Here is a 13,911-nt window from a genome sequence, read left to right as displayed (position 1 = left end):
GGCAAAAATATAGGCCATTTTTTCTTAAAGGATATCTGACCTATCATCAGAAATCTATATTGCAGAGTGTGTCTGGAAAAGCTCAGTACCCAGCCGTTCCCATTAGAGCTGATGTTTTTAGAAGATATTTGAAAATCAGGGCCAATGACTCAAGTACATAAACATGGATTAAGAAGCATGGCTTCAACCCCTAGTGGGAGGTTATCTTTGCCATTAGAAAACTGAAAACATTTTTTATTTGTTGGTTTGTTGGGGGGGCTTTTTGCCACAGCTAAACTTAGATACTGCCTGAAACTTGCAGCAAATTACTTCAGGGTTCATCTTGCAGTTGATACATTCACAGCTGGGAGCCATTCATTCAGACTATACTTAACATGCAGTTGATGCTAAAAGGGGTCTAAAACAAAAAGGTTAGCTCTAGATGTGGACTCAATATTTTAAAGAAAAACCTTGGACTGGATTTACACAGACAGACAATCCTGGCAGCACTTCTACATCATGAAATCGAGTGCAGCACAGTGCTCCCTAAACTAGCAGAGATCCAAGACACAAGTTCATGAAGAATGGGAGAGCACAGCACAGAAGTAGCTTAAGCAGCAGAGTTACTTGCATTATGAGCTTTGCATGCTGTCAGGAGCAGAGTCGGCACACCAGGCCACTCAGCACTTTTCCATCCAGAATTAACAAGAGCCAATTTTGCACCCACAAATGTAAACATGCTTGAAGTCAAACAGAAAATTGCAGTTCAGGTGTCTTCTGCCAGTGTTATACCCCCGGATTTCTATACCACTCTGTTTCTACCGTCTGGTGTTTTTAAAACTTCCCTTCCACACCTAACAAGCTGTGCAGAGCTGTAGCACAAACCAACAGTCTAGAGGCTCCTCTACCACATTTAACTAGACTGGCAACAGCTATCTCATCAGAAAAAGTCTGAACTTGTCAGCATGGCCCAAACACATTTAGGACTTGATGTCTATCAGCCTCATCCAAAGAAGTGTGCAGTTGTGACACTGTTCAGGAAGAGAAGGATATACCACCCGCACAAACCACAGCCAGAAGCTAGAGAAATGAATGGTGAACTAAAAGAGATGCTGCTCACAAGGAAGAAACAGAAAATTTGGCATCTCTAGGCCACGGACTACTGAAGAAAGCAGACATGCTTTAGAAGGTTAACTCCAAGAGGGGCAACCCTGTCTGAGGGCTCCCACATGCAAGAAGGTGCCCAACTCTGATTCATTAATCAGAGAATCAGATGAATAACACATCTTGGGTTACCAGTTTTTGCAAACCCCCCTTCTATTAGTGGCTCCTATTGGTGTCACTCTGTGGTATCTAGCTCTTCCCATGTACTGTATGAGGACTCTGCATGTTTAATTCACAGCCACGGGTTTGGCAGCTTAAGGGCATACCTGCTCCACACAGTGAAGATGATCCACTGATCCCAGAGCTGTTTACAAAGAGACTGGAATGTCTCAGAGGACAGGGAAGCACAGTGCAATCTTTTCCCAGATCCCAGAAAGAACAGTCACAATAGCACTGGCTTAATACCATCCAAGGTAACAAACCGTGCCTCTCAGCATGTCTCATAAGCTCAAATGCAGCATGAGGCTGACACAGCTGAACAGTGTCCAGTTGCCCTACTGCTGGTCACAGCTACGTCACGTACTTCAGCACTTCACACTATTCCAAGTTGCCCAACCCAACTGGTCATGTTTGGAATGCAGAGATGTTTGGTTTCCCCTCTCCTTCCCAGCAGCTTAACAAAAGACAGTTAACTACACAGAGGCAGTCGGAAGGAGAAGCTGGAGAGCAAAAACAAGGAAGTGGAGCAAAGAAAGAGAGAGGAATATCTTAACCAGGCTTTGTCATTGAAGAAAATAGGGGGTTTAGTGACATCATAGGATCACTGGAAGCCTTTGTATTGGCCACAGAGGACCTTCAAACAGACTGTGCCTTGAAGTCAAGCTCTCAGCACTTCTCAACATTCAAGTCTGCAGTTAATTTCTATATCAATGTATCTAAAAAATAAAAATTATGTGGCAAAGCCTCCACCATCTCCATGTCAATTTTAACAAAATTAAGATTGTCACAGTTATCACATAAAACATAAACAGGGACAAATTATGTATAAACAGCACAACTAAAGGTTGATTGAAATGTTAAAGATCAGGAGCGGTAATATATAATTAGTCATGATTGAATCACTTAAGACTAACTGTTGGTGCATAGAATCTCAGAGGAATGGGCTGTAATTTTGTAGTTTATTGGTATTTATCTCACTACATAGTTCCCTGGATTTCAGTTTTGACTGAGAGGTTTTACAAGTAGTTACTGTTTCTGCAATAACACAGTTCATTTCAAGCACTGTGTTTGGTCCAAAACCTAAAAATAACTGCTCCCTTTCCAGGTAATGCTACGGAGAGTTCAGATTAAAATGTACCTTCTGGAGTCCTTGAAACGTATCTAGTACCTAATTATGGATAAATGACCATTAATTATGGAAAAAACCAGTTACAGATAAGCCTTTAGCATTTGTAATGTTATGGAACTTCCCTTAGTAAAACTTCAATATGTAGTGGTTTCCTTTAGTTAAGGATGTTTCATTTTCTATTCTTCATTACTGCATCAGCTGAGCAAATTAAAAAAAAAAAAGGTGAAACGGCAGAGCTCTCTAGGATTTTTTTGTTTTAATAAATATAGCTTTAATATTCTTTATTTCTTTATTACCTAAGCACAATTTCAATCCCTGACAAAACTTGGGAAACATTTGCTGTCAATGAAAAGGAAAAGCAACATTTGAAAGAGTAAAGAGAAATGGGAATTAAGGCAATGATTTTACATAGCAACTCATTATTTGGAGTACTGCAATTTTTTTAATTCCCAGTGTAAAACATTCAGTCCGTAAAAATCAAGTTGCTTAGGCATCACAACTGAAATTCCCAAAAACTGCAGCAAAAAAATTACTTTGTATTTTTATTCCCAAGTGATACCCATAATAAAAAATGAATATGAAGAGCAAATGGAGGCTTTAATAGGGGAAGAAAAATGTACACGTGTAGTAGCAATCAAGGATTTTGGACAATCAGGTAATATTTTCTTATGAGCATAAAAGATATTTTCCTGAAAAAATGGTTCTTCTACCACAAATTTTGCATAATGCTTTTATTTTAAAGCTTTCAGTGTAAGTTGCTAAAGGGGATATTTATCTTACAATATTATTGTATATGGTCTCTCTTTTGCTACGTGATCAGATTTTACAAAAACTACCCAAAACAAAAAAAGTTACACTATACACATCCAACATACATTAACAGTCATTATCATGTATATCATATACAGAGGAATAGCTACATTCTCTGTCTGAAGTGCTTAGAGAATATGGGACCATTTACACATCTGGAAAGTCACAAGCTCTTCCCATTGTAAATCATGGAAGGAAGTGGCCAATTCATCTAAGCAGACAGGATAAACTTATTAATTGATTTTTTTCTGGTACTCCTATAAACACTGAAATACTATTTTAGCATCCATTAAGACAGAAAAGGGAAATTCCCACTCTTTGATTGCAGTCTTAGTAAGATAACTGCAGAATTTGGTTTATATTCTAAAAACAGTCATAGCAACCCAAAGGAATAAAATATATGTTCCTCCAAAAAACATTACCTTAGATCCTGCAGAACAGTCGTGGTCTATGGGAGAAATCCACATTCCCCTCAGTAAGGAAGATCAGTTTCCACCACTGGTCTCATGAAGCTCCAGTTGGACCTACTGAACTTCCTCACCTGAAGAAGGGACTTCCAGCTCTGAAGTTTAATACATGATATATAACAACTGAAGAGTTTTTAGTATTTCATCTCAAGTATTTAATTACAGAACTTCCTTTTTATGGAAGTGCCCTGTTGACACATTTTATTCTCAGAACATTTTCTTTCCTCTCCTCTTTTTCATATTCAGAGCAACTGTGAGGAAGAAATGCTTAAAATCAACTAAGAACAGCACCAGAAATGTCTGTTTTCCCTTCAGATAGAAGGAATGGAACAATTTGAATTGCATTTTTGTGCTTAAATTACATTTATGGCTCAAATTCAAAGTGTGGATGTATGTTATATTCAAGGGAATGCAGGAACAGCCATATTCATGGTGTGCTTCCTGGCACACCTACCCTCCAGTTTGTACAGATGCTTTTTCACAGCTGACAAGCAGTCTGCATGTGGGGGCTTCTCACAGTATGGGTGGGCTTTCAGGAACAGACCTGAGGCTTCACTGACTGCAGGAAAAATAAATCTGGTGCCAGGAAGGTCTGAAAGGCCAGATAGGTCTTGCTTGCTGGTCCCTCAAAGCAGTGTTTTGAAGTATCATGCCCAATAGAGAGAGGGGGACTCTCTAATTACAAGGCTAGTTCTTCTCTTAGTTACTGTCAGAAAACATCTCCTCAAGGAGTTTTTGTCCTCTTCATTTTTGTCCTCTTCACAAACCCTTTTCCAGTTCAAGCTGATATCTTCCTCCTTATCAAAAGCTCCTTTTTTCAAGTAACTACATGCATCTGAGCAGTTCTCAGTGCTGGTTTATGTCTGTAGCTACTTCTTCTAAATGATTCTGTCCACAGTTACGTCCATAATTTAGTAAGATAACTAAACCTATTTCATAGTAAATTTGCATGTTTAAGAGATTGTACAATGTTGGCCCAAAGGCCAACAGTAAAAAGCAATGGTATGTTTACTCATGACCCAGTCTTCTGCCATTTTTTTATGCTATTTTAAAAGCATATATGTAAAAATACTTACAGATCCATATTCAAGGTTGCTGGATGGTGACCAGAACGTACTTTTTTTGTTGCCTGACATTCCCAGAGTCTTAGAAACATGCAGCCATTCATTGGATCTTGGGACTGGATTTTGTTGTTGACTACTGTTCACTGTTTATATAAATGTCTTTCCAACATATTGTCCATCCTTATTTTTATCTGCTTCAGACTGCTAGGCTTCTGCTATGCCTATAAAAAACAAAAAGAGAGATAAAGTCAATGTTTTTCTTCAGTACACATGGCATCTCAGAAAATGAATTGTAGCACTGCACATTATTAGATGTGCAGGTAATGATGTATTCCCCCTGCCAAACTCTTCACAGATAATAAAAATTACATGCTTGTTGCAGACACACTAATTATGTGCAGTTATGGACAAAAAAAAATGAATCCCTTCCTGCGGTGCAGATTAGTCTGTATTGAATGCTGCCTTTGGCAAGGCGTTTGTGAATTTTATTTTAATTTTCTTAGCAGCAAATTAGAAATATATTTGAAAACTATTAAATTTGAAATACAGCCAGTGAAGCTGATGAATTAAATTGATAGTGGAGTTTCTCCACCATCTATTCCTGACTGAAAGGAAGGAAATTATTTCTTTGGCTCGCATAACGTTGAGTTCAGTGTTTCATATAACAAGAGTATCTAGAGATGACAGACAAGACCAGCACTGTGCCAGCTGCTGCAGAAACATATGTAACTACAGTTTCTTTTCAACAGCTCAATAAAAAGTGACTTCGTATATACTATTTCTTTTACTATTAATAGCAAAGGAACATCCAGCGGGGAAAAAAGCCATGGCTAGAACAGGATAGGCCTCTGTCAAGCTGAAATTTCAAAATATGCCCTAAGAAATGTAGGGATATGGTCAGAGATTGTGAGCCAACTCCTGTCTGGCCTCAGCATTGCAGAGGATGTTTTATCACTGCTTTCTCTAGGCAGCCTGCTGCCTGCAAAAGTCTGAGTTTCCAGGCTTCCACTCTGTTGCGCTGGCAAAAGCTGACAAAAGATACATGTTTCTAATTGGTTTGGCCTAGATCTGGAATGTGGCATGGCACTGACTGACAAAAAATCAGTTATAATCTTCAGAAGAATCCTTTTCAAGCTGTAAAAAAGTTCAGAAAATGGATCGAACCACTAAGAACTGCCCTACATTTTAAAAAGAAAGAGCTCTGCTGTACGTCTTAAAAATGCACAGCTTAATTAGGAGAAAAAATGCCATGGATCTTTAGTTCAAGGGAATGTCCTCTGTGAGTGTAGCTACTAGTAGCTGTAGCTAAAAGAACCAGAAAACAAAAGCGGAAGCACCATTAGATGAAAAACTAACCTTAATCACCATCTATCTGGTGACGGAAGAGTCACACCTCACATGAAAAAGGGGAAAGACTCGCAGCCACACAAATTCATCGAGGAATGTTTCTGGCCTTTTCTTTGTGTCAGGGCAGCAGGGTGGAGGCCTGGTCCACAATCGAGGCCTGTGTCCTTAGCCCTGCACGGCGGGCAAACACAGAGTCAGGCCCTGCCTGGGTAGTCTGCAGCACTCCCAAGCCCTGCCACTTCTGTACAACAACTCTCTCTCCATGACAGAGCACCGTTCCCCACTTTTCTTCTGGCAAAAGGTGTTTTACAGATGATTCAAGACCCAGCACGTGGAATCCACACAAAGGGCACTAGACCTCCAGGCGGGTAAGGAGGTGCAGCTGATGGAGCAGGACAGAGGAGATGACAACACCCAGGTTTCAGTTTCATCTGGAGATGTGTAAGTATTGAAGACCCAGCAGGTAAATCTGGGGCCCAGTGGGACACCATGCAGCCTTAGCAGCTTGTGTTCAGAAGCAAAAGAGACACTGAGCTAAGAGACGCCTTCTCCACCTACATCCGGCTAGCAGCCAGCCTAGACTATTTAGGCTGCACTAGGCTTGAGTCATGGGGATTTTTTGTTTCTGAATTTGAGTGCCCCACAACTTCCCATTCTGCAGTGAGAGGTGCAGAGAAAGCTCAGAACCATCTGCGCTGCCGACGCCAGCTTATCCTCTGTTTTATGAACTCCCCTCTAAAAAGTAAAGATCAACTGTAGGAAACCGGGTCTAGCTAGAGCAATATGAAGCAAGATTTGTTTTCATTCTTTCTGTTTTCAGTAGAGCTACTACCAGCAGCAACCCTCTGCTGGAGCAGTCAGCAGGAGAACAACATTCGTCCTTGTGCTCACCCACTCAGTCTAAAGAAAAAGAAACATCTGTTGCTCCTTTCTTTGTCCTGTGCATTTATGCAGGTTCATTATTTTATTCTTTCAGTTACTACAACTTCCTTCCCTCCATAAAAAAACATTGCTGGCAATGCCTGTAAGGCAGATCAGTCATTCTGGGCAGAAAGATTTCATTTGCACTTCCCATTATCACACTCAGACAAAACAACAACAAAACTCTTCAAGATATATCCATTGTTAATTATACTTATTCTATAAACAGATTGTCATTTAGCACTTGTCATTTAGATTACAAGAAAAAATAATGAGAAAGCATTACATAGTCAATAAACAAAAATATACTTTAGGCTATATTACTGTAAACCCCTTTCATCTATTGGAAGAGTGTTAAAGGAACTGGCAGTCCACAATCCAGTCAACTTCCAAACACAAATTATACTTAGATACAACAAAGTCCTCCTAGGGGAAAGCACAATTGCCGTTTTCTAAGATGCTTTTCCTCCCTCTTGTTCTGAACTCCCTTGTTGCTTTGATCTTTTTTCTTTACAGGACTCAAGCATAAGTGGAAGTTTACATGAGGTGGAATGCACAATGGCATGATTATAGTGTGTGCTGGTTTTGGCAGGGACAGAGTTAATTTTCCTCATAGTAGCTAGTATGGGGCTATGTTTTGGATTTGTACTGAAAACAGTGTTGGTAACACAGGGATGTTTTCATTACCGCTGAGCAGGGCTTACACAGAGCCAAGGCCTTTTCTGCTTCTCCCACCACCCCACCAGCGAGGAGGCTGGGGGGGCACAAGAAGTTGGGAGGGGACACAGCTGGGACAGCTGACCCCAACTGACCAAAGGGATATTCCAGACCATATGATGTCATGCTCAGCGTATAAAGCTGGAGGAAGGAGAAGGGAGGGGGGGACATGTTCGGAGCGATGGCGTTTGTCTTCTGAAGTAATGGGAAACACATGATGGAGCCCTGCTTTCCTGGAGATGGCTGAGCACCTTCCTGCCGATGGGAAGTGGTGAATGAATTCCTTGTTTTGCTTTGCTGCATATGCGTTTTTTGCTTTACCTATTAAACTGTCTTTATCTCAGCCCACGAGTTTTCTCACTTTTACCCTTCTGATTCTCTCCCCCACCCCACTGTGAGGGAGGTGAGTGAACGGCTGTGTGGTGCTTAGGTGCCGGCCGGGGTTAAACCATGACATAGTGAAAGCACTTTCAAAACACACAAGGGAAAACATGTTAAAAAATAAAAACAAAGAACAACTTCTCTATTCCTTACTTCAGTTGGCTTAACAGTATGTTCAAAATCTATAGCCAGAACTACCTTTTGTTAATTGAGCCAAATACAAGAAAAGTGCTACAAAAGTATTAATGTAGCCAACACAATAAAAGTCAGTATTCAAATATATTTTAAGAAAGGTGGTTTGGATAAACATTTTTCATGTCTTTGTCTGTTGGTAAGTAAGTGAAAATTGTCGAAGCTTATCGGGGCAAAGAAATCTTATACACCGGGGATTTATAAGTAGTTACACTGAGCAATATTTTTTCTAGCTAATCATTTGGTCCAGTTTTGCTTTTTAGGCATCTGAGTTGCCCAGCTTCACCTTGAATTTAATAGGCTACCTATATAGCACTCTTGTTTGGTCAGATATCCTTCCCTCTCAGCCTTCTCTGTTTACTTGTAACACAAGATAACTACCCTTATCAGAAAGGTACTAATGAGAACAAATATTAACTTAAATCTCTTTAAAACTGGAAGAGAATAAATCAAAAAAGATTTGCAGCATGACCCTGAAAACTAAGGTTTCAGAGATGAATGGGAAGTAAAAAACTGATAATAAATGAGATGCATTTACAAACCTCTTAAAAGACTGTTAGAGCTAAATAAGCCAGGGGGTACAGTTTTGTTTCTGAGGCAAGACGAGAAAGTCCACATAAAAGAGCTGTAGCAAGTTCCCGTGATTTGCCACATATTTATGGACTACTAAGAAAGTAGATGATAAAAGGGATTAATTCCTGATTTACATATTCTACTAATAAAGTGGCAAGGTCTTATGGAACAAACACAACAGCTGCAAATTATGTAATTACGTATCTGTATGCAAATTTGCAGACATCTCATAAATGTTGGAATACTATTTGCAATGCTAATTAAGTGCCTTTTATTGCCTCTGCATAATTTCTACATGTGATCCTGTGCCAGATGTCATTGCAACTCGCAAAACCTTTATTGTCAGGTTAGCTGAGGTAGCACACATTAACACTGCTCATAAAAATCCTATTTTTAATTAAATTACCTGCTGTGTCTCAATAATTTCTCATTGTCTTCCTGTCCAAATCAGTTGGTTGATTTCTTTTTTAAAATTGCACAACTGAATCACAGCTTCCAAAAGCATGGAAGTCTTTCTGCCTCACCTCAGCAATATTAAATATATTAAAAAATAAAAAAAAGAAGGAAAGAAAGGAAAAGCATCACCTCCAGAAGCCAACATCAGTTCCTCATGGAAGTTTAACAGGGAGCAGTACAGTGTCAAGAGAAAGACAAACAAGGGATACTGATTTTGACAAATTTGAAAGTATCTCAGAGCAGAAAGATGATATATGGAGATTGCAATCAACTAGTGGCATCAGTGAATCTCTCCTTTGGATTATAACTATTATGTTCACTGTTGTCCTGGGTTCAGCTGGGATAGACTTAATTGTCTTCCTAGTGGCTGGTACAGTGCTACGTTTTTGAGTTAGGTATGAGAAGAATGTTGATAACACACTGATGTTTTCAGTTGTTGCTAATTCGTGTTTAGACTAAGTCAGGGATTTTTCAGCTTCTCATGCCCAGCCAGCGAGAAGGCTGGAGGGGCACAAGAAGTTGGGAGGGGACACAGCCAGGGCACCTGACCCAAACTGGCCAAGGGGATATTCCATACCATGTGACATCACGTCTAGTATATAAACTGGGGGGAATGGGAGTGGGGAGATCACCACCTGGGGACTAACTGGGCATCAATCAGCAGGTGGTGAGCAATTGCACTGTGCATCATTTGTATATTCCAATCTTTTTATTATTACTGCTGTCATTTTATTAGTGTTATCATTATCATTATTAGTTTCTTCCCTTCTGTTCTATTAAACCATTCTTATCTCAAACCACGAGTTTTACTTCTTTTCCCGATTTTCTCCCCCATCCCACTGGATGGGGGGGAAGTGAGTGAGTGGCTGTGTGGTGCTTAGTTGCTGGCTGGGGTTAAACCACAAGAAGTGTGTAAGTTGTAAGCCAGGACCTTATTTCCTCCTTAAGCCATTCTTATGAAAGTCCCAGTTTGAACAATATCTTCCACATACATTTCTTGATCTTAGGCCAAATGACTGAGCAGGGAGGCCAAAGAAAAAACGATGGTGAGAAGAAACAAGAAAATTAACTGTTTGTTCCTCTGAAAAAGCAACTGTCAATTTGTTACTTGTAGTAGGACAGGATCCAATAAAGTATAAATAGAGCAACAAATCAAGTACTTCACTTCTAACAATATCTCATTAAAACAAGCTTAGTAAAAACTTTATTATGCCCTTGATTTAGACCACTGTCCTACAACACTTTAATGCCATGAAGCAACAGCAGACCTTTCCCAGGCAGTTATGGGAGTGCATTCATTTTAATGGCTTAGCTGGCCAATCTTTTCTGACTGAACAAATTTCTATTCTGCAGCAGCAGGATACTCCTTCATGTGTTTTCCCATCCTGACTAGGTTTCTCAACACGCTTATCAAAGACCTCAGTGTTGAGTGAGTAATAATATACTCTACAGAAAGAATTTTACCCACAGTTCAGTGTGAACTGTGAAATCAGACTTCTCCACAAAATTATTACAGGCTTGCTGCAAAGCTGAATCTTCCAAAATACCTGGTTATATGGAGTTTACTACACCATTTGCTGATGGAAGCACTTTTTGACAAAGTATATAAAATTATACTTGGCACAAACTAGTCATAGTATCCTATCTGGCTCAGCTCAGAATAAATCTGGGACTGTGTATCAGGCTCTAGCCTTTTTTTCCATCTTCTGCTTCATGTTATTTTCCATCAAAATGCCTACTTGTGAGATTTAGGACTATAAGTGTCAAACCAGAAAGGCTGCTGAGGTCAAATCCAACTGTAAATTATAACATCAGCCAATTGTACTTCACCTGGAGTGTGGCTGGAGGCCTATGTAACCCAAACAGAAGAAAGGTGCAGTCAATAGAAATATGTTTTTGAAGGAGCTGGTAGAGAAAAAAATTTGCAATAAACTCCGCCAGATCAAATGTTGCAATAAATTAGGGCTGGCCAACATGATCTAACAAGTTATTGATTCAGAACATTACAGAAATCTGCCTTGCTTTCATCTGACTGAGCACTGATTTCATAGAAAAGCTTTATCTGAAAATTCTTCTTCATTGCCAGTTGGCTAGGAGCTTGATATCTGAACTAGAAAACAGAAGGAGCACTCAAGAATTTATACCGTATGTGTGTCAGTTGTCCGCAGGTCTGGTCCTTTAGAAGAATTCAAGCCTCACTACGGCTTGGATTTGGGAACATTATCCTCGTTCCATGAGTTTAATGTGAGGATTAAAATACTCAAAAGATTCACATGGATAACACTGCTTTTCTTCCTATTTTCCCAGCAGTCAGGTTTTATTTTGAAAGGTTCTGAAATTCCAGATTCTGTACCACAGCAGAGTATATGAACAATTGTTCAAGAACAGTCTATTCACTTATCTACAATTAACCAAGAGGTAGCCACAGCCTCCACTCCTCTAGACTCCCAAGGAAATACTTCCCCCAGAGGACAGGTAAAAATGATTCCTCTAGAATGATTCAAATTCTGAGGAACAAAGTAGAAAAGGAAGTCAGAAACGGTCACTGAACTATCACTTCTAGATCTATTGCTATTAACCTTTATTAGAGTGCTAGGTTAGAGAATGACATTGATCTCTAAAATAATGAATAAACCATATGAATTGAAAATTAATCCGAGTTTTAAAAATGTTTGCATAACAGTGGCATAGTTCTATTTCACAAAAAACTTTGCAAGATAAAAATGATGAAATGTGTAAATACCAAATGCAAACAGTAGAATGGTACAGACTTGTGTTCTTGAAATGAGATGTCGACTTTTTTCAACTCTATCTTTACACTGTGATTTCTCATCTTATTTAAATGTATGGTTATTAAATCTAACTAGTAATGATTTGAGCTGCTTTAATCGGATGAAAATCATACAAAGTAAAATAAAGGATACTCAAACCAATTTTTTAAAACTCTGTTCACAGTCCCTATTTTTTCTTTTTTTTTTTTTTTTCTTGATAGTCTTATTCATTTTTATAATTCCTTGATTGATAGACCACAGATTTACCACCTCAGTCTGGATGTTTCCAGATGAAAATTCAGCCTCTCTATGGATTCCCATTACAGATATCCTACTACCACTTTATATTCAGATGGCTGGTATCTTAGCAGTTCTACCAAAAATCTCCTCCTTTACTCCTTTTCAGTAACTGTGCACACTACAGCTGTTTTCAAACAAGTGTCCATGAATGGAGCATATACAAATGCTGTATCAAAGTAAATCATTAGTAATAATAAACTATTGCAATTACAGTATCAGCCTAAGTTTACAAAGCATAGTTTAAATGACAGCTACAAGTCTTCTGCATTCCAGAAAATCAAGTTACATATTTAAGAGTGACCAAAGTCCAAAATATGGACTTAGGTATCTAATTGTAGATAATCAAGTCTTAAGCTATTGGTCCAACTGTAAATCATTGCCTAATCTTGATTGACTTACTTTCAATCCCATAAATTCTACTACTTCTTTTCCAAAAGTTCTATTATAAGTTCTAAGCAGATGACATTAACATACTGTTTTTCACTGTCATCCATGTGTTCCTTCTCTAAGGAAAGGCTTCCAGTCACTGGTCTTTTGATCTTGCCAGCTATGTCATAGAGATTTTTTTATACTCTTCTTCATTTCCTTCTGTAAAGTGAGGCCATAAACCAAATTAAGGTAAATCAAAAATATTCCTTACACAGTAACTTTGTTTTCCTTACACAGTAACTTCATTTCCAATAAAAGCAGCTACTGTTGTCCAGGAACATTTGCAGTGAGTCTAAAGGACTTGGGCACACATTCCTTGAGCTGTGTGAATAACTATTCTGGGGAGGTTTCTGGCTGATCCCATAAAATAAAACAAAACACTTTGAAACATTTGTTAAAATTAAAGAGGAGATATTGGGTTACAACTGTCCGTTCTGTTTTAAAAAATAAATTTAGATTATTTCAAATGAAGCTGAATTCTAAAACCAAAGTAGGTATATCTCATTTTGACAAAACTGAACTGAAATACATAGGTTTTCCCTATTCTTTTATTGGCAAAAAAAGTGAACAATTCGAAAGAGTGAAGTCAATCTGGGCAGCTTTCATAAAGAATATCTTGTTTTCTGAAAAAAATCACTTGGATTCCCAAAGCTCCTATTACAATTTAGTGGGGTTTGAGCAGTTAATTTCTTTTATCATCACTGAAAATGTCATCTGAAGTTGTCATAGGTGTGTTAAAAGACAACAAATATCACTAAAGAAATCTTGAGTGGAAGGGAATTTAAGAGTAGTCAGATCTAAAGAACAAATTAATTTTGGCTACTGCTCAGCTGCTTCCCAGCAAGCTGGCCCCAGGAACTCTTTGTTCCTTTGAGATTGTGGTGTTCTATTTATTTCTTTTTAGTAAGACAAATTCCCATTTAGCAGTGTTGCTAAAAGTATTTCCAAGAAAATTTATTAATTATTAATAGGTAACCTTCATACAATCAGATGATAACTCTAAGGGTTATTCAAATTTCTAGGATTAGCACACACCAGCTGATAATACTTTG

General features: G+C 38.7%; 1 long non-coding RNA gene across 2 annotated transcripts in view; it reads right to left on the bottom strand.

The window, feature by feature from the left end:
• Positions 1–3,041: 3,041 nt before the first annotated feature.
• LOC142037292 (uncharacterized) overlaps positions 3,042–13,911 on the bottom strand; it is a 179,639-nt gene continuing 168,769 nt past the window's right edge. For both annotated transcript variants that reach the window (XR_012652335.1, XR_012652337.1), the window contains exon 7: positions 3,042–4,993. This is a non-coding gene — a long non-coding RNA (uncharacterized LOC142037292). The remainder of the gene's footprint in view (positions 4,994–13,911) is intronic.

This window comes from Buteo buteo, chromosome 1 (assembly GCF_964188355.1).
Source record: "Buteo buteo chromosome 1, bButBut1.hap1.1, whole genome shotgun sequence".
Classification (NCBI taxonomy): Eukaryota; Metazoa; Chordata; class Aves; order Accipitriformes; family Accipitridae; genus Buteo; species Buteo buteo.
This window is presented reverse-complemented; position numbering and strand designations above follow the sequence as displayed.